This window comes from Hylobates moloch, unplaced genomic scaffold, assembly GCF_009828535.3.
Source record: "Hylobates moloch isolate HMO894 unplaced genomic scaffold, HMol_V3 SCAFFOLD_14, whole genome shotgun sequence".
In the NCBI taxonomy this organism is placed as follows: domain Eukaryota; kingdom Metazoa; phylum Chordata; class Mammalia; order Primates; family Hylobatidae; genus Hylobates; species Hylobates moloch.
Window position 1 is genome coordinate 85,932,961 of NW_026652289.1, and position 27,679 is coordinate 85,960,639.

At 49.2% G+C, this 27,679-nt stretch overlaps 9 non-coding genes and 2 pseudogenes across 9 annotated transcripts; 10 read left to right on the top strand and 1 right to left on the bottom strand.

Moving 5' to 3' along the window:
- The first annotated feature begins 77 nt into the window (after positions 1-77).
- Positions 78-136, top strand: LOC116482748 (small nucleolar RNA SNORD115; annotated as a pseudogene).
- A 10,384-nt stretch (positions 137-10,520) lies between these two features.
- Positions 10,521-12,483, bottom strand: LOC131381267 (distal membrane-arm assembly complex protein 1-like; annotated as a pseudogene).
- A 62-nt stretch (positions 12,484-12,545) lies between these two features.
- Positions 12,546-12,627, top strand: LOC116482706 (small nucleolar RNA SNORD115). The gene has a single exon (XR_004251978.1). It is a non-coding gene; the product is annotated as a small nucleolar RNA SNORD115 (small nucleolar RNA).
- A 1,827-nt stretch (positions 12,628-14,454) lies between these two features.
- On the top strand, positions 14,455-14,536 carry LOC116482741 (small nucleolar RNA SNORD115). The gene has a single exon (XR_004252013.1). It is a non-coding gene; the product is annotated as a small nucleolar RNA SNORD115 (small nucleolar RNA).
- Positions 14,537-16,740: 2,204 nt separating this feature from the next.
- Positions 16,741-16,822, top strand: LOC116482728 (small nucleolar RNA SNORD115). Its single transcript, XR_004252000.1, has one exon. It is a non-coding gene; the product is annotated as a small nucleolar RNA SNORD115 (small nucleolar RNA).
- Positions 16,823-18,659: 1,837 nt separating this feature from the next.
- LOC116482695 (small nucleolar RNA SNORD115) lies at positions 18,660-18,741 on the top strand. Its single transcript, XR_004251967.1, has one exon. It is a non-coding gene; the product is annotated as a small nucleolar RNA SNORD115 (small nucleolar RNA).
- A 1,242-nt stretch (positions 18,742-19,983) lies between these two features.
- Positions 19,984-20,065, top strand: LOC116482704 (small nucleolar RNA SNORD115). The gene has a single exon (XR_004251976.1). It is a non-coding gene; the product is annotated as a small nucleolar RNA SNORD115 (small nucleolar RNA).
- A 1,814-nt stretch (positions 20,066-21,879) lies between these two features.
- On the top strand, positions 21,880-21,961 carry LOC116482707 (small nucleolar RNA SNORD115). Its single transcript, XR_004251979.1, has one exon. It is a non-coding gene; the product is annotated as a small nucleolar RNA SNORD115 (small nucleolar RNA).
- Positions 21,962-23,789: 1,828 nt separating this feature from the next.
- On the top strand, positions 23,790-23,870 carry LOC116482719 (small nucleolar RNA SNORD115). The gene has a single exon (XR_004251991.1). It is a non-coding gene; the product is annotated as a small nucleolar RNA SNORD115 (small nucleolar RNA).
- Positions 23,871-25,670: 1,800 nt separating this feature from the next.
- On the top strand, positions 25,671-25,751 carry LOC116482732 (small nucleolar RNA SNORD115). The gene has a single exon (XR_004252003.1). It is a non-coding gene; the product is annotated as a small nucleolar RNA SNORD115 (small nucleolar RNA).
- Positions 25,752-27,548: 1,797 nt separating this feature from the next.
- Positions 27,549-27,630, top strand: LOC116482696 (small nucleolar RNA SNORD115). The gene has a single exon (XR_004251968.1). It is a non-coding gene; the product is annotated as a small nucleolar RNA SNORD115 (small nucleolar RNA).
- Positions 27,631-27,679: the final 49 nt, after the last annotated feature.

Sequence of the window (27,679 nt, forward strand, 5' to 3'; positions counted from 1 at the left end):
TACACATACACACACATTTAGGATAGATGTATATTTAGGATATATAGGATAAATATATATATTTAGTGCCATGGTTTGGGTCATGAGGAGGTTTGATGACATAAAAATTATGCTCATAAGTATTATGCTGAGACCCATTCTTGGGAGGAGATGTGGGGGTGTCCTAGGCTGTGCAAAACATAGCTATGGAAACAGAAGTTATTAAGAGAAAAGAACAAGCAGTCAGTGAGAATTTAGATAAGAGACCGTAATAGAATAAAAGCATCAGATTAGTGAATGGTTATCCTAGTAATTTGGAAGAAAAGGAATAAAAAATGGAGTCAGACTACTAAATGGCAAAAATGAGGACTTGAAGAACTTAATTTTATACCTGAGCTTTGCTTTGATTGAAAGTTGAGAAATCTTGTGATTTGTTGGTATCATCTCAAATTAACTTATTTTTCATCTCAACATGAAGAATATCAGCTCTAGACTTTTGGAATTTCAGCAACTCAAATGCTTGTTAGAACTTATCCAGGACTGCTTGCAGGACCCAAAATACTAATAATCCATATGCCTTTTTTTCCAGCTGAAATTAGCTGTCTTAAGAGTTATTTTTCAGTGCTCTGAGGATATCCACAAATATATCCCAAGGCACTCTGAAGTGTGTTTTCAATCTTTGGCCCTGCACATTGGGGATGCACACTGGATGTTGCATGGAGTGTTGCCTCCAGTTGACTTTGATTGACACAATAAACACCACGTGAGAGCCCCCTCATGAAGGAGGGCTGAGGACTTGGAGTCCAATTCTCCACCTCCCCTGACAGGTAGGCTATTCAGTGCCTTGGGAATCCGACATGAAGGACTGCTTATAGCAGTCCTTGAAAATTTTCTGCCGGGCGCGGTGGCTCACACTTGTAATCCCAGCACTTTGGGAGGCCGAGGCGGGCGGATCATGAGGTCAGGAGATCGAGACCACAGTGAAACCCCGTCTCTACTAAAAAGACAAAAAATTAGCCGGGCGTGGTGGCGGGCACCTGTAGTCCCAGCTACTCGGAGAGGCTGAGGTAGGAGAATGGCGTGAACCTGGGAGGCGGAGCTTGCAGTGAGCTGATACTGCGCCACTGCACTCCAGCCTGGGCGACAGAGCAAGACTCCGTTCTCAAAAAAAAAAAAAAAAAAGAAAAGAAAATTTTCTACAGAATGTGAACTGGGAGAAGCTAAATGCTGTACTTACAAGCTGGGTGACCTCTCCATTGATTTTTACCATAGCTCACTGAAACATTTTCTAAATTAACAGGTATAAATTCACAGACAGATCAGAATAGATCCTTGGTCCTCTCCATTTTTCTAGCACTTTTGTTGCCAGAAATTCAAATACAACCAAGAGAAAAAGTGGGTAGCTAGCCAGAACAGATAGTTTCTCATATATTAGTGGCAGTAACCCAACTTTGAGAAAATACAGAGAAAGAGAAGAAAAAACCATTAAGACTGCAGTGTTAGCTGCCCAGTTACAATTATTCACAAAGTGAGCAAATACTTATTTGGGCCACCAATAAATAAGAGGGCACAAGCTAACAGGAAGTTAATATGTCACTCTTGTAAAAAGTCAACACATTAGAAAAGGGAATCTTGGATGAGATTGAGAAAGATGCAAGGGATAAAACCTGACAAGCTTTACAACCTCCTTGAGGAGGTCTTCCCTACTCTGTAAAATCAGACAGAAAATAATTGGCAAATGGAGCAAAGCATGGGCAAAATTGATATAATGAGGAAACAGAGCTGGGAATGGATAAATTTATGTGTCTGTTTCTTTTTCCTATCTTTTAATCCTTTTTTACCCTTTCTTCTGGATACTGGAGCAACATATTCTGCAATTTCTACAGACCTTTTCTGTTTTATCCTAAACTAGGAAAATATGCAGATATAAGTATTTCTGGACTATGTCTACCTCTTCTTTCTCCTCTGAGGTTTTCATGCAAATAGGCCCTCTCTAAGAAGAATATGCCTTGTCCCCTAATATGCCCAATAATCTTTTAAAAAAGGGCCTGCTGGGTAAACCAAGGGCTATGATCTTCTGTACTCTGAAGAGAGTGCTTTCGGAGCTTCTGGGATGCAAGGTATCTGCATTGCTAAATATGTGCCTTCTGAAACAAAAGATGGCTGTGGGAGAGTAGGAGTCTTACTCAATGCTGGAGAAGCACTCCCAAGTTACAGAAAATAAACCCATATCTATGAGTCCTAGGAACAAATGATGAAGATTTAACAAAAGAGATCAATACCATTGTTGTAACTTACAACAGAGAAAAACCTTGGCCATGTGTGGAACATTTTCTCTATTTTTACCTCAAATACAATGTAATTAGAAAATTTTTTAAAAACCTGGCATAGTTAAAAAAAAATAGGCACATTCACTTCATAATGCTTCCATATTGCCTGTGAGAAAGTTAGGAAAACTTGGCAGGGAAGGTCAAACTGTTTATAGATTTACGCATGATCTTAGAGAAACAAGTTGTGATTCCTCTATACTTGTAATTCCCAATCTTGCTATTGTTTTAATATCTGTTCCTGAGTTATCTAAGTATTTTTCTGTCATGGATTTATGTTCAATGGTTTGTTCTCCATGTTTAGCTGGGGAGTCGAGGTTCCTGTTTGAGTTTACCTGTGGAGCATAAGGCTTTCAATATTTGTGGCAATGGATCTTCCTGGAATTCAGAGAGTCACCTACTCTATTCTCTAGGCATTTATAAGAAAATATAAAGAATATTCCTCACATTAGGATTCCATGCTAATTGTTATTGATAGCTGCTAATAACTTACACGCTAGTAAAGAAGACATTTTAGCTTTACTAAATTTCTTAGACTCCCAGGACATAAAACCTCGCTAGCTAAGTTGCAATATTACCAACTGAAGTAAAATATTTGGGATCTGTGTTATTGGCAGATGAAAGTGGTTGCCTCTTGAAGTCAGCCTAATATACAAATGAAACAACATACTAAAAAAAAAAACTTCACTGATTTTGAGGATTAATTGTAGATCTCTGCCTTTTATGAAAAGGCTAAGCCTCTCACTGAGATGTTACGTGAAACATCACTAGAACTCTTTATTAAAGTCAAAATAAGGCTGAAGAAGTCTTATATGTCCTTAAAACAGCTGCTATTTCTTCACTTGTATTACTTTTTTAACCTTGTTAAAAAAGCGGTTCTACCTTTTCTGTCTTGAGATTAAGGGTTACTCCAAAATTAGGCCTTGATTATAGGCACATTGCTTACTTTCCTGGGTTCTTGTATTTTGTTTCTCTGGAAATGCAATGACATTTATAAGGTACAGTGGCAACCACTCCCCTGACTGAAAAGGCTCATTCAGTCCTTGACTCTGAGAAATTTAACTTACTTACAGGTACTTCATGTCGTTACTGCTATTTTACAAGTTCATAAGACACAACACTTGTCAGTATGCTGTCAAATGAGCTAAGAACAAGTCTTACTGTCTAATCCTAATGCTATTCTAGGAAGGTGCAACCTTTTGACAGCTACTCTGTGGCCAGATCTTGACAGAATAAGTTGAACTTGACTGTCTCAGAGTCATTGAGGAAGATACTGGAGCATGGTCTGATTTTTCTAATATTCCTATTCCCAATGTTGACTGAATATTCATCAATATATTCTGTGTGAAAGACCCACAAAGGAATATAAAAGCATCTTCTATGGTAATCAACCCTCATGAACCTTAGAGGCTTCTGTTTTTCGAAACATAAAATCAGCCCAAGTGGCAGAATTGTAGTTATTATACCAGCTGTTAAATTAGCCACCAGTTATAAAGCAGATATCTATACTGATAATAACTATATGTTTGTGGTCTGTTATGTGACTAGCCAACTTTGGAAGAATAGATGCTAACATCAATAGGAACTAAAATATTACATGAGAAACTAATTTCTGATTTAGTAGAGTCATTCAAACTTCTCTAACAGATTTATGTAATTTATTGTAGAGCTCACAGTGGAAAACAAGATTAACTCTTTAAAAAGAAATTAATTTGCAGACCTAGCTGTGAAGGGCTTCTGAGGTTTAGACTGGGGAAATCAAACCTCTATCACTTCTATCCAAAACCTCCTATTCATAATTTCAGAAATAGCCACCTCCCTAAGAATTAGAAAATTAGGAATGAAGGAGAACTAAGATGAACACCATAGGAAAATGAGAATTACATAATGAAATCTTTCCTTTATTCCAATTTTTATATGATTGAGTGGCTTTTTCATGCCACCACCAAGTTCATTCAAGCAAAAGGAATATGCTGACAACTTGAAATCTTTGTAATAGGATCATATAATTCAGGAAATAAAATGAAGATATGCTCTTTGTCAGAAAAATTCTTTACTTACCTAAGATAAGTCAAGAAAGCCTACTAAGGCCCATGATACCTAGGATCTGCTGGCACACGAACTTTGTAGAACTTCCACCTTTAGAAGATAGTAAATATTTTTACCAATATTGTATATTGGTGTCTGGATAGGCTAAAGCAGATGCTCAGTGATCAAGCTCTTACTGAATAATATCATCTCACTTGAGATATCTGCTTTATAACTGGTGGCTAATTTAACAGCTGGTATAATAACTACAATCCTGCCACTTGGGCTGATTTTATGTTTCGAATTCCTGAATATCTGGAATTCAGTAGGGGAATCGTTCTGTATCTATGGGAATTCGGGAGCTTTGTAATTCTCTACAGATACCAATAATTTACCTACCTGTTATCCCCAGTCTTCTGAACAAGTACAATGAATGAACCACATACCCTAAAGAATTATTTAGTTAAATTATGTAAAACCCTAACATCCGTTTCATTTAAAATAAGATTAAATCCCTCTAGCAAGCCCAACATTTCTCCCTTTGAGTTTGGAAGGTCTACGAATCTTGGGCTTAAGCCTAACCCGTTCTCTGATACAATGGAAAATCCTCATGACCATATATGATACTTAAAGAGTTTATGGGTTTCCCTGGGCTCACCTTGCCAACCTGTGGCCAGATGCTGAAAAAGCCCCATGGGGAAGTGTGTCATTGATATTGAACAGGAAACTCAGTCTATATCAAAGTGTTCTGATGACAGACTGTGACCACACTGGACAGAACCCTATCAAGTGTGGTTGAAAATTCAGAGTGCTATCAAGATGGAGAAACCCAAGTGGATACATGCTTCACATGTGAGACCAACATCCACCATCAAGTGGGGTATAATTCCCATTTAGGACCTTAAGGATAAATTCTCTAGATAGTAACCTTGAATAATATGCAAGCTGAAGAGAAAAACTTATTTGACAGACAGCAGGAGAGATAGACTGTTTTGTTACTAATACATTCTTCTGAATTATTTTGACCATTATAATTTTGATACTTAGTTTGTATCAATTGAACATAAAGCTTATTATTAGTCTTTCTTTTAAAAGTTAGTATCTCAACCTCAAGGAATTTTGTGGTAATTAAAAATTGTCCTGAATATGAGATCAGGACTTAAGAAACCCCTTTCTTTGTCATAATACTTCAAACTCACCAACTGCATGATTTAAATTCAGAAGACATGAAAAATTTCAAATCTTCCCACGGATTAGTCAATATTACTCACAAAAATCTTAAGTATCATCACCCTTTGTGTTATTGAAGATACTGATGAGAAGAAATGTTTAACTAATTAAGTTGAACATAATTATATTCAAATTGAAAGTCCCTGAAGGGTATCACAAAACTCCAACAACTCTGTATCTTTTTTTTTTTTTTTTGAGCAGAGTTTCACCTTATTGCCCAGGCTACAGTGCAATGGCACGATATCAGCTCACCACAACCTCTGCATCCCAGGTTCAAGCGATTCTCCTGCCTCAGCCTCCCGAGTAGCTGGGATTACAGACATGCACCACCATCCCTGGCTAATTTTGTATTTTTCGTAGAGATGGGGTTTCTCCATGTTGGTCAGGATGGTCTCAAACTTCCAACCTCAGGTGATCCACCCGCCTTTGACTCCCAAAGTGCTGGGATTACAGGTGTAAGCCACCATGCCTGGCCCAACTCTATATCTTAAATAGCCATGGGGGTCCAATTTAATAAAGCTTAAATAGATGCACAGATGAGGAGGAAATATCCCAGCCCAAATGGTGAGGGTTAGTTTCTTCAAAAGCCCCAAAACATATCATCCCCTAAAAATGAGCCTACCCTATTTAGAACCTGGCAGTCTCCAGTCCCCATACTTACAAACTTAAGGATAATTAAATGGTCTGTGTCATTTAATATTCCAATAGCTAATGTGAGTAAACTGAATTCTACTTGTACATGATAGGCTTTACCACTATGAAATGTTTTTACACAGGGACTAAAATGGCACTATGATCAAACTGAAAGAGATTTCTTTTTTTAATAGATGTGGTCTGGCTTTGTTGCCTACACTGGAGTGCAGTAGCACAATCATAGCTCTCTATTGCCTGTAACTCCTGGGCTGAAGGGCTTCTCCCGTCTCAGCTTCCTGAGTAACTGGGACTACAGGCACATGTTACCATGCCTGCCTATTTTTTTTTTTTTTTTGAAGAGTCAAGGTCTTGATCAGGCTGGTTTCAAACTTCTGGCCTCAAGTGATCCTGCTGCCTTGGCCTTCCGAAGCACTGGGTTTGCAGGCATGAGCCACCATACCTGGCCAGAGATTATTAAATTACAGTATTGGGGGAATAAAAACTAGGACTACAGTTGTAAACTCTTCTGATATAGAAAGAATTACTGATAAACTTAGTGCATTGGACAACTTGCAGAAACGTGCGAACATGATAGAATCAAAATCTAAACAAGATATGACAAAGAAAAACAAAAGTGGAATTGGGAAAGCGTTTGGAATTGGATATCTGGTAATAAAATCCTATTGCAAAAAAATATATAGCAAAGAATTTTCAGAAGCCTTCACTTGCATGAGTGTACAACCACTGGTTATTCAACAACTACAATGTATACTTGCTGGTACTGAAGAACAAGATTACACCTACTCAGACAAACAATTAGGTATTGGACATACTACTGTCTGTGTAGAGATTAAATGATGGTGTAAAAATGTTGATCATATTATAGGTAAAAGAGCTGAAATCTGGCATTGCAGATTGAAATTTCTGAAAACTGAAATAATAAAACTAATTTCACTAAAGTATGTACATTTGCTTATTTACATAGTTTATAATGTGTTACATAATTCATGAATCTTCAAAAGAAATATATTGAGCTATTCAATAAAAATTTACATTACAGCTTTAGGCCACTGAGCCCCATCTATTGATTATGTACTTGGTATAAATTGGGGAGGGGTGAAAAAAAAGAGTGAAAACTAAGCCTTAAAATATAAAGCATGTAGCAAAACAGACTACTAAAATTATTCTCAATTTCTAACCCCGTTACATGATGAAGGAGAATTCTTATGTGGAGGTAATAAAGAATCTGTTCAAATATGCATCAGTGGTATGACAGTTTCAAATAGCCCACTGAACTAGGAAATATTCACCACCAAGGAGGTCAGGTATACTGATTTGGTCAACGTGGATATTGACATGGGATGTTTTTATGGATTGACAGCTCCACTTGATGCTATCTTGTCACAAAATATTATTACCTGATGTTGATATAATTAACAATTCAATACAAAAAGTAAGGTCTCTCTACAAGACAAGACCAACATCTCTGTAATATAAATGGGACTCTGAGTGTAATAGATTTAGGGTTTCTGAAAGAATTTTGAAAGTTAAGGATCCAACGCCTGTAATCCCAGCACTTTGGGAGGCCGAGGTGGGTGGATCACGAGGTCAAGAGATTGATATCATCCTGGCCAGCATGGTGAAACCCTGTCTCTACTAAAAATACAAAAAAATTAGCTAGACATGATGGCGCACACCTGTAATCCCTGCTACTCGGGAGGCTGAGGCAGGAGAATCACTTGAATCTGGGAGGCGGAGGTTGCAGTGAGCCGAGATCATGCCACTGCACTCCGACCTGGCAACAGAGCAAGACTCTGTCTCAAAAAAAAGGAAAGAAAAAGAAAAAGTTAAGGATCCTACCAACAAAATTGGAATATGAGACTGAGGAAATTCCTATTCCAGCTAAACCCAGAATTGATTATGTTGATGAACACATGAATTTCATGTGTGTGAAAACATGTGAACTCCTCATTGTCAGTCTAATGAGAGTGAAAGCAAAAAACAACGAAGATGCGGGGAAATGACAATACAGAGTGGGCTCATAAGTGCATTCTAGATACTGGGATTACTTTCCATTAAGGTGTATAATTTTAGAATATCTCACAAATAGCCCATGCAAAATCCTGCTGAAAGGCAACCATAAATATAGAGAGAATATGTAAAAAAGTGGCATGGTCTAATATATGCCAAACAAGGCAAGGGTGTATAAAAACCTCAAGGTCCCAGTATGACAAATCATGCTTGTATTGCACACCCATTAAAAAGTCTTCTAAAAATTTTTTTTTAATGGTGAGCAGGCAGGTTTATTCAGAAAAAGCTCAGATTCATACTTGTAAAAGTCTGAGAAAAACATTAAAATGCTATTACAATACAGTTGACCCAAACAACACAGGTTTGAACTGTGCAGGTCCACTTACTTATCTGTGGATTTTCTTCCACCTCTGCCACTGAGACAGAAAGACAAACTCCTTCTGCTCCTCATACTACTCAGCATGAAGATGAGGATGAAGACCTTTAGGATGATTGACTTCTACCTAATGAATAGTGAATATATTACTTCCTTAATAACATTTTTTTCTCTAGCTTACTTTCTTGTAAGAATACAGTATATAATATATACAACACAAAAAATATGTGTTAATCAACTGCTTTATGTTATCAGTAAGGCTTCCAGTCAATGATAGACTAACTACTAGTTAAGTTTTTGGGTAGTCAAGTTATATGCAGATTCTCCACTGAGCAAATGTTCAGCACTCTTAACTCCTGTGTTGTTCAAGGGTTAACTGTATATACGTTTAAGAGTTATTGTTTACCCAGTAGATCAAGCCAAGACCAAGTTAGGTTTATGTGTTTTTGGCTTAACCTAAGAAAATCTTCAGACTAAAGCAATCCATCAATAGAACAGACTGCCTTTTAAACCAGGGAACAACTTGTCTTTGTAGGTACTTTAGGTATGTGAATGACTATATGTGATCTGCTTTGGGTCATCTATGGTCCCTTCCAATTTAAAACTTCTCTATTCATGAATGTTGCATAACTGAATTGTGGATTTCATATAAATAATATCTTATTGCCTACTTTAGGTTTGAAATGTTTTCCTTCTCAGTTGCATAGATATGTATAGCACCATCCCCACTATGAACTCTGATGTAGAAAATACCAGATTCTAAAGTCATCTGTGAGGCTAAATAGACTTAGGCACTTCCACATAATGCTGCCAAAAGCAACAGCTTAAAGGTATTACTTGCTCAACATGTCATTCCAAACACATACACCATGATTAGCAGCTAAATTTAACAGTATCTTTCTGCTTTGAAAAATACTTTATATACCTTTACAAAGAAGCCATAGTATCTCAGGGTAGAAAAACTCAACAGGTAGAAAACATGGCCTTCTCTTAGAAATGAACTATGTAATTTTGAGTACTTATCTCAGAATCATCGCAGAAACATATCTAGTGCTTGTGGAAAAAGAATCAAAAGATCTTTTTTTTAGCTAAAGGTTTTGAGTTTTTCTTGTGACATTTAAGTCTTTTATTATATGCTGATTTTTATGATTATCTGTTTCATAATGGTTATTCTTGCCTCCATGAAAGTGAAGACTAGAACAAAAACCTGACAAGAACAAGTTCTAGCTCCATCACCGACTTACTAAATGACCCTAGGCAAATCATGTGGGCTCTTTCTTGTGTTTTAAGTTTTACCTCCAATGAAGTAACTACCTCAGACTAGCTGTGAAGCTCGCATAAGGTGATGGATTTGAAAATGCCTTGCAAAGTATGAGCAGTTCATACATAGAAAGTTTCATGTACTTCTGTATATTGCATGATGCTCACCCAGGGTTAGGTTGATAACAGTTGTTGATCCAATTATGAAATAAATAAAAAGAACTCTTTAAAATAATGAAGTAAAATAGCTAATTTTCCTGTTGTAGTTTTAAAAACTATATTAACTATATAACTAAACATTTGTTTATTATATATAATATGATATGCAATTATATAAGACATACTATTAATGTTTATATATAATGCTTAAGTAATTAAACAATTATATTTAAATATAAGTTATATTTTCCTTCACCAGATAAGACAAAGAACCTCTTTACTTCTCTGAGGGATTTATTGGTTCCTGTGAAATCTGTGGAGGCCACTAACACTCCATAGCCAGAGAATGACAACATATGATTTTCTTTTCAGTCTTGTAGTATCCACAGTAGTGATGTCTATCCATGTACAAGTGTCTGTCCAGAACATTCACTAAATTCCATGCCTGCTCTGTGTGTCATGGGGACAGGGACAGAAGACAGATTCACTGGTGGTACTTTCTTTTTTTTTTTTTAAATTTTATTATTATACTTTAAATTTTAGGGTACATGTGCACAATGTGCAGGTTTGTTACATATGTATACATGTGCCATGTTGGTGTGCTACACCCATTAACTCGTCATTTAGCACTAGCTATATCTCCTAATGCTATCCCTCCCTCCTCCCCCACCCCACAACAGTCCCTGGAGTGTGATGTTCCCCTTCCTGTGTCCATGAGTTCTCATTGTTCAATTCCCACTTATGAGTGAGAACATGTGGTGTTTGGTTTTTTGTCCTTGCGATAGTTTGCTGAGAATGATGGTTTCCAGTTTCATCCATGTCCCTACAAAGGACATGAACTCATCATTTTTTATGGCTGCATAGTATTCCATGGTGTATGTGTGCCACAGTTTCTTAATCCAGTCTATCGTTGTTGGACATTTGGGTTGGTTCCAAGTCTTTGCTTTTGTGAATAGTGCTGCAATAAACATACGTGTGCATGTGTCTTTATAGCAGCATGATTGATAATCCTTTGGGTATATACCCAGTAATGGAATGGCTGGGTCAAATGGTATTTCTAGTTCTAGATCCCTGAGGAATCGCCACACTGACTTCCACAATGGTTGAACTAGTTTACAGTCCCCACTGGTGGTACTTTCAAACAACCCGGTAGGCCTTCCCTTTGGGGTCTGCCATGACAACAATACCCCAGGTGGCAGTGCTGAGGCCGGTGACCATCTTCATAATGGTCCATGGACCCGGGGGTTATCCCATCTTCATGGGCTTCCTTGCCACCCAGTACACGTACCCGCCCACCCCCATCAGCCCCAACCCAGAAAGCATGCGACAGCTCCAGCAGGTCTTCAACAGGCAGTGTTCTGCTGGGGAGGTCAGCACTCCGGGTGTAGCTGGGGGCGCAGGCTTGGTGGGCGCGGTGGCGGTATCGGGAGGCGCAGTGATCTTGAGGGACTCAAAAGGCTGGGACAACTGAGACCCCATGTTCTGGAACTCGGCCTTCCTAAAAATTATGTTTTAAAAAATACATAGAATGGGTAAGATGAGGAAAAAGCACAAAACGGTCAAAAACACTGGGAGAATTCAAGGTTCATTTTGACAATGGTAATACAAATAGAAAAACTGACAAAAAAGAAAATACATCTTACATTAGAAAACATGCAAGAGTAGTTGTACACAAACGAAGACACGTACCAAAAATAAGTTACAAAATATGAATGCATATACATAAAAAATGTAGTTTCAAACAATTCAAAAGTAAAATTATGCAAGACATTAAAATATTCACAAACAAGCTTGAAAAATAAGAGCTGACGCTTGAATTAGACCAGTTCAACGGAAGTGCGGGGTGTGGTTGGGCACCCGCCACAGAAATCGCGTGGCACCCAGGCCAAGGCTGCAATTTCCCATGCGCGCTTGGAGAGGACGCCTGGGAGGGTGCCCACCATGCCCAGGGGCAGGCTATGTGACTGCCAGGTCTGCTGTGAGTGGTTTCTGGGCCAGTCTCTTTGTTTGGTCCTGACCTGGTTGGTGGCCCTAGCCTGTGCCGAGTGGTCCCGGAGTGGCCCAGGGGGTTGTGTGTGGGGAGCCAGCGTGGGCAGCAGAGGTGCTTCCTGGGGCCTGCAGTAGGGCACAGCCTCTGCATCTTGCGTGAGCCCAGTGACCTGCCTGTCCTGTCCTTCCAGGGTTGGGTGGTGGGGAGGGCCAAGGGTGCCCCGTGTCCGTGACGGGCCAGCGTTTCCAGCAAATGGGTCCATGGAGGGAGAGCATACCTGAGCTGGCGCACCCTACCGCCTCATGAAGTTCTGTTTGGACACCTGTCCTACTCCTGTTCCCCCAGATGGTGACCACGGAGGAAGACTTGTTTTGGGCCCAGTGGCACTCAGCCAGTGTCCGTCTGCCAGGTGCCAGCCCCCAGTGCGCTGAAGCTCAGGCCATTCCTGGTGCCCTGGCCTCCTGTACTGAGCTGTGGTGAGCCCATCCAGGTCCTGCTGGATACATGCGTGGGGAGGGGGGTGCCCTGGGTTGGGTCGATGATGAGAACCTTATATTATCCTGAAGAGAGGTGATGACTTAAAAATCATGCTCAATAGGATTACGCTGAGGCCCAGCCTAGGTGAGAATTTTGGAAGAGGTTGCTGGGAATCACAAGGTCCCTGGCAGGACCACTGTATTTTGGGCTACAGACCTAGAGGCCCTGAAGGGCATCTGAAGGGGGCCCAAGCCTATCTCTGAGCTCCCCCGTGAGGCAGTCCAGGATCCCTGTGTGGACATATGCTGGGACTCTGGTTCCCTAGGGGCAGGGCATGTGGGTGGCTCCTCCCTGACCCCCATTCTCCCCTGTCTTTCAGTGAGCTCTTCCGCCCAGGCAGGCCCCCTGGCATTGACCAGCATAGGTGAGTGGATCCTGCTGGGGTCATGGGCCATGAGCCAGGCTGCTGGGGTCGCTGAGGGTCAGCCTTTGGGACAGGAGAGTTTCCTTAGGGAGCCAACCTGAATCCCCACTGGGGAAGCTAGGTTCTCCAGGAGGGCAGCTTCCTTGGGAGTCTGACCCAAGGAGGATATCTTCTCTAAAGCCCTGCAGTGGTGAGGGTGGTCCAGGCAGCAAAGGGTTCCTTCAACCCCACCCAGGACAGTGCCCAGCTGAGACTCAGTGTGCAGGTCTGGCCACAAGGACTGCCCAGGCCATATGAGAGGGTCCATAGGAGCTCCGGGGCACCACAGGGGTCACACAGGAGCTTTCCTTCCCCAGAGAGGGGTGAGCGATTGGGCCTATGGGGTCAGGCCTTTGGAGATTCAAGGATTGGGCCCCACCTATGACCCTGAATGGGACCGAGCCTTTGAGCAATGGACCATCCCAGTGGTGCCTCTGAGCCTAGTGGGCGGCAATGTGGCTTCAAGGGGGTTGGGTCAAGGCTGAGCTCTGGCCGGTGCCTGGTAGTGCTGCAGGATGGCCCTGGGATTTGCTGGCTTTGGGCAAAGGGGCCAGCCCGTGTCCTTCTGGGGGTCACCCCTTCCCTGTGGGCAACTAGCAGGAAGGGTGGAATCCTTAGGTGGAAAGGCCCACTGCCGAGGGTCCTGTCCCGGGAATTTGCCTCCCATGCTTCTTCTGATTCACAGACTCACCTCCCAGGTGGTGGGGTCTTGGGCCCGAGGAAAGGAGAAGATACCGTGTGTTCCCCAGTTGGCCGAGTGTGGCTCGGCTCTGTGTTTGGGAGGTGTGTAGGGTATGAATGGGGACCCACCAAAGAACACACGTGGCCCAGGGCCCCAGGTTATGATTTCCCATGCACACTTTGAGAGAACTCTGGGTGGGTGCCCTCCACTCCCAGGCACAGGCTATGCAACTGCCAGGTCTGCAGTGGCATGTGGCTTCCAGGTCAGCCTCCTTGGTTGGCCATGAGCAGGTTGGTTGCCCTGTCCTGTGCCCAGTGGTCTCGGAGTGGCCCAGGGGTTCTGCAGGGGAGCTGGTGTGGGTAGTGGAGGTGCTTGTGGGGCCTGCAATAGAGCGCAGCCCAGGTGCCTTGCATGAGCTCAGTGACCCACCTGCCCTGTCCTAGTCCTAGCTCAGTGACCCACCCCCCCTGCAGTGATGGGGAGTACCAAGGGTCCCCTGTGTCTATGATGGGTCAGTGTTCGCATCACATGGGTCCATGGAGGGAGAACATGCATGAGCTGGCACCACCCACCACCTTCCCCCTGTGGAGGCATGAGGCCATGTTTGGACACATGTCCTCCTGTCCCCCCAGACAGTGAGCCTGGAAGAAGACTTGCCTTGGTCCCACTGTCCCCGGGCCAGTGTCCATCAGCCAAGTGCCCAGTCCCCGGTGCACTGAAGCTCGGCCCTCCCTGGCACTCTGGTCTCCTGCACTGAGCTGTGGTGAGCACATCCAGGTCCCACTGGATGTTTGCATGGGGAGGGGGTTGCCCTGGGTTGGGTTGATGATGAGAATCTTCTATTTTCTTGAAGAGAGGTGATGACTTGAAAATCCTGCTCAATAGGATTATGCTGAGGCCCAGCCTAGGTGAGAATTTTGGAAGAGGATGCTGGGATCCCCAGCAGGAGGGATTTGGGGCTAGAGACCTGGAGGCCCTGAAGGGTATCTGCAGGGCCCCCAACCCTGTCTCTGCACTTGTCTGTGAGGCAGCCCAGTTTCCCTGTGTGGGCTTGGTGTCAGTGCCCTGGTTCCCTGGAGCAGGGCATGTGGGTGGTTCATCCCTGAAATCGCGTTCTCCCTTTGTGTCTTTCAGTGAACTCTTCCACCCATGAGGGCCCCCTGGCCTTGAGAGCATAGGTGAGCGGATCCTGCTGGGCTCATGGACCAGGCCACGTGGGGTCACTGAGGGTCAGCCTTCAGGACAGGAGGGATTCCTCAGGGAGACAACCTGAATCCCCACTGGTGAGGGATTGGTTCTCCAGGAGGGCTGCCTCCTTGGGAATCTGACCCAAGGAGGACACCTTCCTTGAAGCCCTGCAGGAGTGACAGTGGTCCAGGCAGGAAAGGGTTCCATTAGTCCCATGCAGGGCAGCTCCCAGCTGAGACTCGGTGCTAGGGTCTGGCCTTGAGGACTGCCCAGGCCACATGAGGCAGGGTCCCAGTCTGCTCTTTCCAGTGTATGCTTGGAGAGGGAGCCTGGGTAGGCCCCCTCCCTGCACAGGGGCAGGCTGTGCATCTGCCAGGTCTGCAGTGGTGCCTGCCTTCAGGGCCAGCCTCCTTGGTTGGCCTGAGCTGGATAGTGGCCTTGGCCCCACCCAGGGGTCACGGTGCAGCCCAGGAATTGTAGGGGAGCCGGCATGGGGAGTGGAAGTGCTCCAGGGGCTTGCAGTAGGGCACAGCCTGGGCATCTTGCTCAAGCCCAGTGACCAGCCTGCCCTCTTTTCCAGGGTTCAGTGGCAGGGAGGACCAAGGGTCCCCCACGTCTATGACTATCACTGTTTCACATGGATCCCATCATGTGGGTCCATGGAGGGAGAGAATGTGTGAGTTAGCACCCCCTGCCTCCTTTCCCGCACGGAGGCATGAGGTTCTGTTCAGACACTTTTCCCTGTCCCTCCAGATGGTGACCCTGAAGGAGGACTTGTGCTGGGCCCAATGGCCCAGAGCCAGTGTCTGTCAGCCAGGTCCCCAGCCCCTGGCACGCTGAAGTTTGGGCCCTTCCTGGTGCCCTGTTCTGTCGGGGGAACCCACCCCCAATAATTCAATGTAGGTTCTTTTCTATTTTCCCTAAGTATCGGCTAGTCTGAGAAATAAAGGGAAAGAGTACAAAAGAGAGAAATTTTAAAGCTGGGTGTCTGGGGGAGACATTACATGTCAGCAGGTTCCATGATGCCCCCCAAGCTGCAAAACCGGTAAGTTTTTATTAGTGATTTTCAAAGGGAAGGGAGTGTACAATTAGGGTGTGGGTCACAGAAATCACATGCTTCACAAGGCAATAAAATATCACAAGGCAAATGGGGGCAGAGCACTGGGGCCAAATTAAAATTGCCAATGAAGTTTCGGGCATGCATTGTCATTAATAACATCTTATCAGGCGACAGGGTTTGAGAGCAGACAACCGGTCTGACCAAAATTTATTAGGCAGGAATTTCCTCGTCCTAATAGGCCAAGGAGCACTGCAGGAGACCAGGGCTTATTTCGTCCCTTATCTTCAACTGTATAAGACAGACATTCCCAGAGCGGCCATTTTAGAGACCTCCTCCTAGGAATGCATTCTCTTTCTCAGGGCTGTTCCTTGCTGAGAAAAATAATTCAGCAATATTTCTCCTATTCGCTTTTGTAAGAAAAGAAATATGGCTCTGTTCCGCCTGGCTCTCAGGCAGTCAGGCCTGATGGTTATCTCCCTTGTTCCCTGAACATCACTGTTATCCTGTTCTTTTTTCAAGGTGCCCAGATTTCATATTGTTTAAACACACATGCTTTATTAACAATTTGTTCAGTTAACACAATCATCACAGGGTGCTGAGGCAACATACATCCTCACCTTACAAAGATGATGGGATTAAGAGATTAAAGACAGGCATAGGACATAATAAGAGTATTGATTTGGGAAGTGATAAATGTCCATGAAATCTTCACAATTTGTGTTCTTCTGCCATGGCTTCATCAGGTCCCTCCGTTCGGGGTCCCTGACTTCCCGCAACATTGGTCTCTTGCACTGAGCTTTGGTGAGCCCATCTAGGTCCTGCTGGATGCATGTGTGGGGAGGGGGGTGCCCTGGGTTGGGTCAATGATGAGAACCTTATATTGTCCTGAAGAGAAGTGATGACTTAAAAATCATGTTCAGTAGGATTACGCTGAGGCCTGGCCTAGGTGAGAATGTTGGAAGAGGATACTGGGATGCTGAGGTCTCTGGCTGAGCTACTGTATTTTGGGCTGGAGATCTGGTGACTCTGAAGGGCACCTGGAGGGCCCGACCCTGTCTCTATGCTCCTCCGTGAGGCAGCCCAGGCTCCCTGTGCAGGCTTGCTGTTGGCACTCTGGTACCCTGGGGCAGGACATGTTGGTGGCTCTTCCCTGAGCTCCATTCTCCCCTTGTGTCTTTCAGTGAGCTCTTCCATCCAGAAGGGCCCCCTGGCATTGACTGGCATAGGTGAGTGGATCCTGCTGGCATCATGGCCATGGGCCAGGCTATGAGGGGTTGCCAAGGGTCAGCCTTCAGGAAAGAAGGGTTTCCTCGGGGAGCCAAACTGAATCTCCACTGGGAAGAGATGGGTTCTCCAGGAGGGCAGCTTCCTGGGGAACAGGAACCAAGGAGGACACCTTCCCTGAAGCCCTGCAGGGGTGACGGTGGTCCAGGCAGGAAAGGGTTCCTTCAGTTCCACCCAGGGCAGCTCCCGGCTGAGTCTCGGCGCTCACGTCTGGACTGTCCTGATATATGTTGGGGGCCAAAGGGGCTCTGGGGTGCCTTGGGGGTCACACAGGTGCTCTTTGTCCCTGGAGAGAGGTGGGTGATCGGGCCCATGGAGTTGAGCAGTGGAGATTCAAAGATTGCACCTGACACATGGTCCCGAATTGAACTCACCCTGTTGAGCAATGGGCCATCCCATGGGCCTCTTCAAGCCTGAAGGGGTGCGGTGCTGTTTCACTGGGGATAGGTCAAGGCTGAGCTCTGGCTGGCGCCTGGTGGTGCTGCAGTCCAGCTGTTGGACTCATGGGCTTTGGGCCAATGGAGAAGGCTGCATCCTTCTGGAAGTCACCCCTTCCCTGTGGCTGGAAGTTACCCCTTCCCAGTGGGCGATTGTTGGGAAGGGTGGCCTCCTGAAGTGAGAAGGCCCACTATTGAGGGTCCTGTCCTGGCAATTTGCTGCCCATGCTGTTTCTGAGCCATGGAGACACCTCCAGTGTGGTGGGGTCTTGGGCCCAAGGAAAGGAGAAGACACTGTGCCCCCCAATTAGCTGAGTGTGGCCAGGCTGTGTGTTTGCGAGGTGTGAGGGGCATTAATGGAGACTCTCACCAGAGAAAGCATGTGGCCCTGGGACCCCAGGTCGTGGTTTCCAGTATGTGCTTGGATACGGCACATGGGTGGGTGCCCACCATGCACAAGGACTGGCTATGTGACTGCCAGCTCTGCAGCAGCATCAGGCATACGGGCCAGCCTCCTTGGTTGACCATGAACTGGTTGCTGGCCCTGGCCTGTGCCCAGTAGTCCTGGGGTGACCCTGGTGTCATGCAGGAGAGCTGGCATGTGTAGTGGAGGTACTCGTGTGATCTGCAGTAGGGAGCAGCCCTGGCTTCTAGCCTGAGCCCAGTGACCTGCCTGTCCTGTCCTTTCAGGGTTCAGTGGCAGAGAGAGCATCGGGTGCCCCATGTCTGTGATGGGCCAGTATTCCACGTGGATCTCATCACATGGGTGCATAGAAGGTGAGCATCCCTGAGCTGGCACACTCCACCTTCTGCCGGCATGGAGGGGTGAGGTTATGTTTGGCACCTGTCTTCTTCCTCTTCCTCGAGATGGTGACCCCAGAGGAGGACTTGCATTGGGCCCACTATTCCCGGGCCAGTGGCCATCAGCCAGATGCCTAGCCCCTGTTGCACTGAAGCTTGGGCCCTTCCTGTTGCCCTGGTCTCCTTCATTGAGCTTGGGTGAGCCCATCTGGGTGCCCCTGGATGCCTGCACAGGAAGTGGGGTTCCCTGGGTTGGGTCAATGATGAGAACCTTATATTGTCCTGAAGAGAGGTGATGACTTAAAAATCATGCTCAATAGGATTACGCTGAGGCCCAGCCTAGGTGAGAATTTTGGAAGAGGACACCAGGATCCCGAGGTCCCTGACAGGGCCACTATATTTTGGGCTGGAGACCTGGAGTCCTTGAAGGGCATCTGGAGGGGGCCCAAACCTGTCTCTACGTTCCTCCATGAGGCAGTCCAGGCTCCCTGTGTGAGCTTCGTGTCGGTGCTCAGATTCTCCTGGGTGGTGCATGTGGGTGGCTCATCCCTGAGCCCCCTTTCTCCTCTTGTGTCTTTCAGTGAACTCTTTTGCCCAGGAGGACCCCTGGTCTTGAGTGGCATAGGTGAGTGGATCCTGCTGGGGTCATGGGCCATGGACTAGGCCACGTGGGGTCACTGAGGGTCAGCCTTCAGGACAGGAGGGATTCCTCAGGGAGACAACCTGAATCCCCACTGGCGAGGAATTGGTTCTCCAGGAGGGCCGCCTCCTTGGGAATCTGACCCAAGGAGGACACCTTCCCTGAAGCACTGCAGGAGTGACATTGGTCCAGGCAGGATAGGATTCCATTAGTCCCATGCAGGGCAGCTCCCAGCTGAGACTCGGTGCTAAGGTCTGGCCTTGAGGACTGCCCAAGCCACATGAGGGTGGCCCCAGGCTGTGATTTTTGGTGCATGCTTGGAGAGGGAGTCTGGGCACCCTCCCTGCACAGGGGCAGGCTGTGCATCTGCCAGGTCTACAGTGGCGCCTAGCTTCAGAGCAAGCCTCCTTGGTTGGCCTGAGCTGGTTGGTGGCCCTGGCTCCTACCCACGGGTCACAACGCAGCCCAGGAAGTGCAGGGAAGCCGGCTTGGACAGTGGAGGTGCTCCAGGGGCCTGCGGTAGGGCACAGCCTGGGCATCTTGCCTGAGCCTAGTTACTCTCCTGTCCTGTCCTTCCAGGGTTTGGTGGTGGGGAGGTACAAGGGTTCCCTGTGTCCATAACTTTCCCTGTTTCACATGGATCCCATCACGAGTCCATGGACGTAGAGCATATGTAGCCAGCAGCCCCTCCCCGCTTTCCTGCATGGAATCTTAAGGCCCTGTTTGGACACCCTTCCCCTGTCCCTCCAGATGGCGAGCACAGAGGAAGAATTGCGTTGGGCCCTTTGGCCCTGGACCAGTGTCTGTCAGCCACGTGCTCAGCCTCCCGTGCGCTATAGCTCAGGTCCTTCCTGTCATCCTGGTCTCCTGCACTGAGGTGTGGTGAGCCCATCCAGGTCCCTCTGGATGTGTGAGTGGGGACAGGGGTGCCCTGAGTTGGGTCGATGATGAGAACCTTATATTGTCCTGAAGAGAGATGATGACTTAAAAATCATGCTCAATAGGATTACGCTGAGGCCCAACTTAGGTGAGAATTTTGAAAGAGGATGCTGGGAATCACAAGGTCCCCGTCAGGACCACTGTATTTTAGGCTGGAGACCTCGAGGCCCTGAAGGGCATATCACGGAGGGGTACCCAACCCTGTCTGTGCTCCTCCATTAGGCACACCAGGCTTCCTGTGTGGGCTTGGGGTCCACACTCAGCTTCCCTGGGGGTGGGACACGTTGGTGGCTCCTTCCTCAGTCGCATTCTTTGTGTCTTTCAGTGAGCTCTTCCCCCAGAAGACCCCCTGGGATTGACTGGCATAGGTGAGTGGATACTGCTGGTGTCATGGGCCATGAGCCAAGCTGCGTGGGGTCCCCGAGGGTCAGCCCTTGGGCCACCTGGGCTTCCTCAGGAGCTGATCTGAATCCCGACTGGGGATGTGTTCTCCAGGAGGGCAGCTTCCTTGGGAATCGGACACAAGGAGGAGGCCTTCTCTGAAGCCCTGCAGGGGTGGCAGTGGTCCAGGCAGGAACAGATTTCCTCAGCTCCACACAGGACAGTGGAGCTGGGCAGTGCTCAGCTCAGACTTGGTGCTTAGGTCAGGCCTCTAGGATGGCCAGGCCACATGACGGGGGCCACAAGGGCTCTGGGGCACCATGGGCATCTCATGGGGGCTCTCCAACCCCAGAGAAGGGTGGGCAATTTGGCCCGTTGGGTTGGGCCACAGAGCTTCAAGGATTGCACCAAACCCATGTCCCTCAATGGGACCGACCCTATTAAGCAATGGGCCATCCAGTGGCACCTCTTTGAACCATGTGGCAGGCGGCGCTGTTTCTCTGAGGTTGGGTCAAGACTAGCTCCAGCCAGTGCCTGATGGTGGTGCAGCCCAGTCCTGGGACTCATGGGCTTTGGGTGAAGGGTGCAGCCCGTGTCCCACTGGGGATCACCCCTTCCTTATGAGGGAGTGGTGGGAAGGGTATCCTCCTGAGGTGGGAAGGCCTGCTGTGGAAGGAACTTTCCTGGAAATTTGCAGTCCAGGCTGCTTCTGAGCCATGAGGTCATCTCCGGGGTGGCGGGGTCTTGGGCCCAAGGAAAGGAGAAGACACCATATGTCTCCCGATTGGTTGAGTGTGGCTCTGCTCTGTGTGTGGGAGGTGTTGTGTGGGGCATGGATTGGGACCCACCAGAGAAAGCTCGTGGCCCTGGAACCCCAAGCTGTGATTTCCAGTGCACCTTGAGAAGGGGCCTGGGTGCTCGCCCTCCGTGCACAGGGCAGGCTGTGCAGCTGCCAGGTTGGCAGTGGCGCGTGGCATACGGGCCAGCGTCCTTGGTTTGCTGTGAGCTGGTTGGTGTCCTTGACCCCTGCCCAGGGGTCCCAGTGCTGCCCGGGGTTGTGAGGGGACCCAATGTGGGCAAGGGAGGCCGGCAGTAGGGCATAGCCCAGGTGTCTTGCCCGAGCCCAGGAACCTGCCGGCCCTGTCCTTCCATGGTTCGGTGGCTGGGAGAGCAAAGGGTCCCCCGCGTCTGAGACACATCGGTGTTTCACATGGAGCTCATCACATGGGTCCATAGAGAGCAAGCGTGAGCTGGCACCACCCACCCCCTTCCCTGTATGGAGGCCTGAGCCCCTGGTTGGACACATGTCCTCCTCCTGTCCCCCCAGATGGTGTCTATGGAGGAAGACTTGCCTTTGGGTTGCTGGCTCCAGGCCAGTGGTTGTCATCCAGGTGCCCAGCCTTGGTGCCCTGAAGCTCAGGCCTTTCCTAGTGCCCTGGTCTCCTGCACTGAGCTGTGGTGAGCACATCTGTGTCCCACTGGATGCATGCATGGGGAGGAGGGTACCCTGGGTTGGGTCGATGATGAGAACCTTATATTGTCCTGAAAAGAGGTGATGACTTAAAAATCATGCTCAATAGGATTACGCTGAGGCCCAGCCTAGGTGAAAATTTTGGAAGAGGATGCTGGGATCCCATGGTCTCCAGCAGGGCCATGGTATTTTGGACTGGAGACCTGGAGGCCCTGAATGGCATCTTGGGGATGACCAACCCTGTCTCTGTGCTCGTCCTTGAGGCAGCCCAGGCTCCTTGTGCAGGCTTGGTGTCGGCCCTCCAGTTCCCCGTGGTCATCACACATTGGAGGCTCCTTCCTGAGCCCCTGTTCTCCCCTGTGTCTTTCAGTGAACTCTTCTGCCCAGGCAAGCCCCTGGCCTTGAGCAGGATAGGTAAGTGGATCCTGCTGGGGTCATGGGCCATGAGCCAGGCAGCTTTGGGTCACTGAGGGTCGCCCTTCAGGCCAAGAGGGATTCCTCAGGGACCCAACCTGGAACCACCAGGGACAGGTGGTTTCTCCAGGAGGGCGGCTTCCTTGGAAATCTGTCCCAAGAAGGACGCATTCTCTGAAGCCATGCAGAAATGATGGAGGTCCAGGCAGGAAAGGATTCCTTCAACCCAATGCAGTGCATGTCCTAGCTGAGACTCATTGCATGAGTCAGGCCTGGAGCACTGCCCAGGCCACATGAGGGAGTCCACAGTATCTCCGGGGGCCACGGGTGTTATCCAGGAGCTCTTTGTCCCCGAGGCTTGTTAGGGGGTAGGGTGAGGGCGATCGGTCTTATGGAGTCAGGCTGTGAAGATTCAAGGATCGGGCCCAACCCATGGCCCAGAATGGACCGACCCTGTGGAGCAATGGGCCATCCCTGTGGTGCCTCCTTGAGCCTGATGGGGGCGGTGTGGCCTCAGTGGGTGTTGGGTCAAGGCTGAGCTCTGGCCTTCACCTGGTGGTGCTGCAGGCTGGCCCTGGGAATTGTAGGCATTGGGCCAAGGGTGCAGCCCACATCCCACTAAGGTGACCCCTCCCTGAAGTGGAGTGGCCAGAAGGGTGGGATTGTGTTGTGGAAGGCCCAATGTCAAGGGTCCTGTCCTGGCAATTTGCTGCCCAGCCTGCTTCTGAGACATGGGGTCATCTACAGGGTAGCATGTTTTTCAGCCGAAGGAAAGGAGGGGGCATCATGTGTCCCCTGATTGGCCGAGTGTGGCCTGGCTCTGTGTTTGGGTGGTGTGTGGTTCATGAATGGGGACCCACCAGAGAAGGCACATGGCCCTAGGGACCCAGGATGCGATTCCCTGTGTGAGCTTGTAGAGGTCACCTAGGGGCAGGCTATGTGACTGCCAGGTCCGCAGTGGTACATGGCATCTAGGCCAGCCTCCTTGGTTTGCTGTGAGCTGGTTGGTGGCCCTGACTGGTGCCCAGTGGTCCTGGTGCAGCCCTGGGATTGGGTGAGGGCGCTGGTGTCGGCAGGGGAGGTGATCTCCAGGCCTGCCATAGTGTGTGGCCCACCATAGGTGCAGCCTGGGGGTTCTTGCCTGAGCGTAGTGACGCACCTGCCCTGTCCTTCCAGGGTTCGGTGATGGGAGGGTCAAGGGTCCCCCGCATTCATGATGAGTCAGTGTTCCCTATGGATCCCATCACATGGGTCCATGGAGGGCGAGGATGGGTGAGCCAGCACCCCCTGCACACTTCCCTGCATGGAGAGGTGAGGCCCTGTTTGGACCCATGTCTTCCACCTGTGTCCTCAGATGGTGAGCCCCGAGGAAGAATTGCTTTGGGCCTCCTGGCCCAGGGCCAGTGTCCGTCAGCCAGGCGCCCAGCCCCCAGTGTGCTGAAGCTCAGGCCCTCCTGGTGCCCTGGTCTCCTGCACTGAGCTGTGGTGAGCCCATCTGGGTTCCTGTAATGCCTGTGTGTGGAGGGGTTGCCCTGGGTTGGGTCGATGATGAGAACCTTATATTGTCTGAAGAGAGGTGATGACTTAAAAATCATGCTCAATAGGATTACGCTGAGGCCCAGCATAGGTGAGAATTTTGGAGGAGGATGCTGGGAATTACCTGGCAGGACCACTGTATTTTGGGCTAGAGACCTGGAGGCTCTGAGGGCATCTGGAGGGTGCCCAACCCTGTCTCTGCGCTCCTCCGTGAGGCAGCCCAGCCTCAGTATGTGGGCTTGGTGTCAGTGCTCCTGTTACCCAAGGGTGGGGCACTTTGGCGTCTCCTCCCTGAGCCCCCATTCTCCCCTGTGTCTTTCAGTGAGCTCTTCTGCCCAGCAGACCCCCTGGCATTGACCAGCATCGGTGAGTGAATCTTGATGGCATCATGGGTGATGAGTCAGACTGCGTTGGGTCACCAAGTATCAGTCTTCAGGCAGGAAGGTACCCTCAGGGAGTCGACCTGAATTTCCACTATGGAGAGATGGGTTCATCCTCCAGGAGGGTGGCTTCCTGGGGAATCAGACCCAAGACAATGCCTTCCCTGAAGCCTTGCAGGGATGACGGTGGTCCAGTCTGGAAAGGGTTTCTTCAGTCTCATGCAAGGCAGCTCCCAGCTGACACTCAGTGCATGAGTCTGTCCTCGAAGACTGCCCAGGACAAACGAGCATGACAACAGGGGCTCCGGGGTGGCACAGGGATCACGCGCAGGCTGTCCTTCCCCAGAGAGGTGTGGGTGATCGGGCCCATGGGGTCAGGCTGTGGAGATTCAAGGATTGCGCCCCACTCATGGCCCTGAATGCGAATGACCCTATTGAGCAATGGGCCACCCCAGTAGATCCTCCTTGAGCCTGGTGGGTGACAGCTTGACTTCAACTGGTTGGGTCAAGGCTGAGCTTCGTGGTGCTGCAGGCCGGCCCTGGGACTCATGGACTTTGGGTCAAGGGTGCAGCCCGCCTGCTGCTGGGGGTCACCCCTTCTTCGAGGTAAGTGGTGGGAAGGGTCATGTCCCAAGGTTGGAAGTCCCCCTCATGAGGGATCTGTTCCAGGAATTTGTTGCCCAGGCTGCTCCTGAGCCATGGGGTTGCCTCCAGGGTGGTGGGGTCTTGGGCTCAAGGAAAGGAGAGGGCACCATGTGGCTCCTGATTCGCCAAGTGTGGCCCAGCTCTGTGTTTGACAGTGGTCTGGGGTGTGGATGAGGACCCCCCAGAGAAAGCACGTGGCCCTGGGCCCCAGGCTGTGATTTCTGGTGTGTGTTTAGAGAGAGAGCCTGGGGGGGTGTCCTCCCCATACAGGGGCAGGCTGTGGGACTGCCAGGTTGGCAGCAGTGCCTGGCATCCGGGCCAGCCTCCTTGGTTGGCCGTGAGCTGGTTGGTGACTTTGGACCTTGCCCAGGGGTTCTGTTGTGGTCCAGAGTCGTGCAGTGGAGCCAGCATGGGCAGTGGAGGTGCTGCAGGGGCCTGCTGTATGGCACAGCCCGGGCATCTTGCCCAAACCCAGGGACTAGCCTACCCTGTCCTTTGAGGGTTTGGTGGCGGAGAGGGCCAAGGGTTCCCTGGGTCCATGACTGTCATTATTTCATGTAGATCCCATCACATGGGTCCATGGAGGGAGAGCATGTGTGAGCCAGCACCCCCTCCTTGCTTTCCCTCACAAAAGCGTGAAGCCCTGTTTGAACACCTGTCCCCTGTCCTGCCAGATGGTGACCCCAAAGGAAGACTTGCGTTGTGCCCACTGGCCCTAGGCCAGTGGCGATCAGACAGTTGCCCAGCCCCTGGTGAGCTGAAGCTCAGGCCCTACTGGCGCCCTGGTCTCCTGCATTGAGCTTGGTGAGCACATCTCGGTCCTGCTGGATACGTGTGTGGGTAGGGGGTGCCTTGGGTTGGGTCGATGATGAGAACCTTATATTGTCTGAAGAGACGTGATGACTTAAAAATCATGCTCAATAGGATTACGCTGAGGCCCAGCCTAGGTGAGAATTTTGGAAGAAATTGCTGGGAATTACGAGTTTCCTGTGAAGTCCGCTGTATTTTGAGCTAGAGACCTGGAGGCTCTGAGGGCATCTGGAGGGTGCCCAACCCTGTCTCTGCGCTCCTCCGTGAGGCAGCCCAGGCTCACTATGTGGGCTTCGTGTTGGCGCTCCTATTACCCAAGGGTGGGGTACTTTGGCATCTCCTCCCTGAGCCCCCATTCTCCCCTGTGTCTTTCAGTGAGTTCTTCTGCCCAGAAGACCCCCTGACATTGACCAGTATAGGTGAGTGGATCCTGCTGGGGTCATGGGTCATGAACCAGGCTGCGTGGGGTTGCTGAGCATCAGCCTTTGGCTGCAAGGGTTTCCTCAGGAGCTGACCCAAATGCCCACCTGGGATGGGTTCTCCAGGAGGGCAGCTTCCTTAGGAATCGGACCCAAGGAGGATACCTTCCGTGAAGCCCTGCAGGGGTTGTGGTGGTCCACGCAGTAAAGGGTTTCCTCAGCCCCATGCAGGGCAGCACCCAGCTGAGACTCAGTGCTCAAGTCAGGCCTCTAGGATGGCCAGGCCACATGAGGGGGACCACAAGGGCACTGGGGCGCCAAGGGGGTCTTACGGGGGCTCTCCCACCTTGGAGAGGTATGTGTGACTCGGCCCATGAGGTCAGGCTTTGGATTTTCAAGGATCTCTCCAAACCCATGGCCCTGAATGGGACCGACCCTATTAAGCTATGGGCCATCCCAGTGATGCCTCTTTGAGCCAAGTGGGGGTGGCACTGTTTCCATGAGGTTGGGTCAAGACTAGCTCTGGTGACCCCATAACGGTGCTGCAGTCTGGCCCCGAGACTCGTGGGCTTTGGGCCAAGGGTATAGCCCATGTCCCACCGGGGGCCACACCTTCCTTGTGGGCAAATGGCGGGAAGGGTGTCCTCCTGAGGTGAGAAGGCCTGCTGTGAAAGGACCTGTCTAGGCTGCTTCCGAGCTATGGGGTCACCTACAGGGTGGCAGGGTCAAGGAAAGGAGAAGACACCATGTGTCCCCCGATTGGCTGAGTGTGGCCCCACTCTGTGTGTGGGAGGTGTTGTGTGAGGCATGGATGGGGACATATCAGAGAACACATAAGGCCCTGGGTCCCCAGGCTGCGATTTCTGGTGTGGTGTGGAGCAGGGCCTGAGTGCTCACTCTCAACACACAAGGGCAGGCTGTGCGACTGCCAGATCAGCAGCAGTATGTGGCATCCAGGCCAGCCTCCTTGGTTGGCCATGAGATGGTAGGTGGCCCCGGCCTGCACCCAGGGGGCCGGTACAGCCCTGGGGTCATGTGAGGCAAGTGGAGCGGGCAGTGGAGGTGCTCAAGGTGCCTGCAGTAGGGCATAGCCATGGCATCTTGCCTGAGCCCAGTGACCTACCTGCCCTGTTCTTCCAGGGTTCAGTGGTAGAGAGGGCCAAGGTTCCCCCGTGTCCATATGGATCCATGTTTCACATGGATCCCATCACATGGGTCCATGGTGGGAGAGCAATCGTGAGCTGGCATCCCCCAGCCCCTTCCTGCATGGAGGCATGAGGTTCCATTTGGACACATGTCCACATCCTGTCCCCCAGATGGTGAGACTGGAAGAAAACTTTCATTGGGCCCAGTGTCCCGGGGTGAGTGATCATCAGTCAGGTGCCCAGCCCTTGGTGTGGTGAAGCTCAGGCTCTTCCTGGTGCCCTGGTCTCCTGCACAGAGCTGTGGTGAGCACATCCGGGTCCCGATGGATGCATGTGCAGGGATGGCGGGGGGTGCCCTGAGTTGGGTCAATGATGAGAACCTTATATTGTCCTGAAGAGAGGTGATGACTTAAAAATCATGCTCAATAGGATTACGCTGAGGCCCAGCTTAGATGAGAATTCTGGAAGAGGACGCTGGGATCCCGAGGTCCCCT